We start from the raw sequence: 4,442 nt of genomic DNA, 5'->3' as shown, positions 1-4,442 counted from the left end.
AACCCTCAGAGACTACTGTGAACACATCCATGCACACAAACTAGAAAAGTCAGAAAAAAATCAGTAAATTCCTGGAAACACACAACATCCCAAGTTTGAACCCTGAAGAAATTGAAACCCTGAACAGACCAATAACAAGTTCTAAAATTGAATTAGTAATAAAAAACCTATCAACCAGAAAAAGCTCAGGACCTGATGGATTCACATATTCTATATGATAGAATAGACAGATTTTATCATATACATCAAGAGCTGGTGCCATTTCAACTGAAACTATTCCAAAAAAAAAAATGCGGAGGAAAGACTACTCCCTAACTCATTGTATGAGGCCAGTATTATCCTTATACTAAAACCTGGCAGAGACGCAACAACAACAACAAAAAACTTCCAGCCAATATCCTTGATGAAAATAGATGCAAAACTACTCAACCAAACACTAGCAAACCAAATCCAACAGCACATAAAAAAAAGCTATTTCACCAGGAACAAGTCAGCTTTATCCTTGGGATACAAGACACATTCAACATAGGCAAATCAATAAATGTGATTAACCACATACACAGAACTAAAATAAAACAAATAAAATAAAATACCCTGCATAATCATCTCAATAGGTGTAGAAAAGGCTTTTGATAGAGTTCAACATCCCTTCATGTTAAAAACACTCAAAAATTTAGGCATTGAAGAAACACAACTCAAAGTAATAAGAGCCACCTATGCCAAACCCACAGCCAACATCAGGCTGAATGGGCAAAAGCTGGAAGCATTCCCCTGGAAAAGAAGAACAAGACAAGGATGCCCTCTCACACCACTCGTATTCAACATAGTACTGGAAGCCCGAGCCAGAGCAATTAGGTAAGAGAAAGAAAGAAAAGGCATTCAAATAGAAAGAGGCAAAGTCAAACTATCTCTGTTTGGAAACAATATGAATCTATGTCTAGGTAACGCCATATTCTCTGACCAAAAGAGCCACAAAAAGAATAAAATATCTACAAATATAGATAACCAGGGAGGTAAAATATCTCCACAATGAGAATTACAAAATACTGGTCAGGTCAGGTATGGTGGTTCACATCTGTAATCCCAGAACTTTGGGAGGCTGAGGCGGGCGGATCATGAGGTCAGGAGATTGAGACCATCCTGGCTAAGATGGTGAAATCCCATCCTTACTAAAAATACAAAAAAATTAGCCAGGCATAATGCCATGCACTTGTAGTGACAGCTACTCGGGAGGCTGAGGCAGGAGAATCGCTTGAACCCGGGAGGCGGAGGTTGCAGTGAGCCGACATCACAGCACTGCACTCCAGCCTGGCGACAGAGTGAGACTCCATCCCCCCACTACTCGCAAAAAATAAATAAATAAATAAAATTAAATTTAAAATACCCTTCAAAGATATCAAAGATGACACAGAGAAATGGAACAACATTTCATGTTCCTGGATAGAAAGAATTAATATGGTTAAAATGACCATACTACCAAGAGCAATTTATAGATTCAATGTCATTCCTATCAAACTACCAATGACGTTCTCCACAGAATTACAAAAACAATTTTAAAATTCATATGGTACCCAAAAAAGAGCTCTAATAGCCAAGGCAATCCTAAGCAAAAAGAGCAAAGCTGGAAGCATTATGCTACCCAACTTCAAACTGTGCTACAAGGCTGCAATACCCAAACAGCATGGTACTGGCATGAAAATAGTCACATAGAATAAAGGAATAGAACAGAGGGCCCAGAAATAAAGCTGCACACCTACAACCATATAATCTTTGACAAAGTCAACAAAAAATATCAATGGAGAACGGACTCCCTGTTCATGAATGGTGCTGGGATAGCTGGATAGTCATATATAGAAGATTGAAGCTAAACCCCTTCTTTATACCATATACAAAAATGAACTTAAAATGGATTAAAGACTAAAATGTAAGACGTAAAATTATAGAAACTCTGGAAATGTACCTAGGAAATATCGTTCTGGACATAGGCCCTGGCAAAATTTCATGATGAAGACACCAAAAGCAATTGCAACAAAAACAAAAATTGACAAATGGGACCTTATTACACTAGAGTTTCTGCACAGCAAGATAAACTATCAACAGAGTAAACAGACAGCCTACAGAATGGGAGAAAATATTTGCAAACTATACATCTGGCAAGGTCTAATATGCAGACTCTATAAGAAACTTAAATAACAAGCAAAAAACAAACAACTTCACTAAAAAATGAGCAAAGGACATGAAGAGACACTTTTCAAAAGAAGACATATATGCGGCCAACAAGCGTATTAAAAAAATGCTCAATATCACTAATAACTAGAGAAATGCAAATCAATACCCTAATGAGATAGCATCTCACACCAGTCAGGATGATTATTCTTCAAAAGTCAAAAAATAGCAGAGGCTGGCGAAGTTGCAGAGAAAAGGGAATGATTATACACTGCTGGTGGGGAGGTAAATAAATTCAACCATCGTGGAAAGCAGTGTGGTGATTTCTCAAAGAACTTAAATCAGAATTATCATTATAACCAACAATACCATTATTAGGTATATAAACAAAGGAATATAACTTATCTTACCATAAAGACACATACACACATATGTTCATCACAACACTATTCGCAATAGCAAATTCATGAAATTAACCTAAATGCCCATCAACAGTAGACTGGATAAAGAAAATGTAGTACATTTACACCATGGAATGCTATGCAGTCTTAAGAAGGAATGAGAGCATATCATTTGCAACAACATGTATGGAGCTGGAGACCATAATCCTAAGCAAACTAATACAAGAACAGAAAACAAAATACTGCATGTTCTCATTCATAAGTGAGAGTTAAACATTGAGTATACATGGAAACAAAGTGACAGCAAAAGTCACCAGGACCAGCATGAGGGTAGAAGGTGGGAGGAGGGAGAGAATCAAAAAACTACCTATTTGGTACTATGCTTATTTCCTGGGTGACAAAATAATCTGTGTACCAAACCCCCATGACACACAATTTAACTATATAGCAAACCTGCACATGTACCCTTGAACCTAAAATAAAAGGTTAAAAAAAAAAAAGCAAAAGAAAGTGGCAAATAACTTCAGAAGATGCTTCAAAAATGTTTCCCATTCTTTGGGTCATACCATCCATATCATTTGTCGAATGTGTGATAGAATTTTTATTATGCTAGCAAACATTCTTTATAATTCCATGGTAACCTTATATTAAGGAACCACAGCAGTTGAAAACATCAGATATTGTCTTGCCATATTAATGCTGAAAGGATCTATGGAAACAAAGTAAACCAAAACAAGAACTTTGGGTTCATCATGCTTTGCTTCAGAGACACATTTAACAAATTCACGGTTCAGCAAAATGCTTCTGCGCTTCTGGAATCTAAATTTTCTGGATATGTTAATCTTTTAGAAATTTAATATTTCAGAAATCTAACTTCTTTGTAAATATAATGGCCCTAAATGATGGCTACTTTCTAGTGGATTTGGGAAGAATATACAAAATTGTAAACAAAGGTTTTTAGCATCATGATTGGCATGGAATAAGAACTCAATAAATGTTAATTCTTTTTCTCCAATTCACTGAGAATAGTTCCAATGCACAGAGAGTTATAGAAAACCATGGAAAGTGAGTTTAAAATAATTGTAATGTCTTTTGAAATTTGTCTTGGCTTATATTTTAAGATATAAATTATTAAAGTCACAAAAGAGCAAAATGAATAGATTTTCAGACAAACGAAAGATCTTTTAGTATATATATTCAATTTTAAGAAGTTAAAGATGCATGTTTTAAATTACAGCACATTCCTTAGAAAATAGTAAAGTAATGCATAATAATGAGCTTCTGAGAAGAAAAATAAGTTAATAAATAGTGGATTAATCCAAAAAAAGTAATAGAGAAAAATTTGTATGAGGCCGGGCGCGGTGGCTCAAGCCTGTAATCCCAGCACTTTGGGAGGCCGAGACGGGCGGATCATGAGGTCAGGAGATTGAGACCATCCTGGCTAAGATGGTGAAATCCCATCCTTACTAAAAATACAAAAAAATTAGCCAGGCATAATGCCATGCACTTGTAGTGACAGCTACTCGGGAGGCTGAGGCAGGAGAATCGCTTGAACCCGGGAGGCGGAGGTTGCAGTGAGCCGACATCACAGCACTGCACTCCAGCCTGGCGACAGAGTGAGACTCCATCCCCCCACTACTCGCAAAAAATAAATAAATAAATAAAATTAAATTTAAAATACCCTTCAAAGATATCAAAGATGACACAGAGAAATGGAACAACATTTCATGTTCCTGGATAGAAAGAATTAATATGGTTAAAATGACCATACTACCAAGAGCAATTTATAGATTCAATGTCATTCCTATCAAACTACCAATGACGTTCTCCACAGAATTACAAAAACAATTTTAAAATTCATATGGTACCCAAAAA

Source organism: Mandrillus leucophaeus, unplaced genomic scaffold (genome assembly GCF_000951045.1).
Source record: "Mandrillus leucophaeus isolate KB7577 unplaced genomic scaffold, Mleu.le_1.0 Scaffold642, whole genome shotgun sequence".
NCBI lineage: Eukaryota > Metazoa > Chordata > Mammalia > Primates > Cercopithecidae > Mandrillus > Mandrillus leucophaeus.
Note: the sequence above shows the minus strand (reverse complement) of the source record.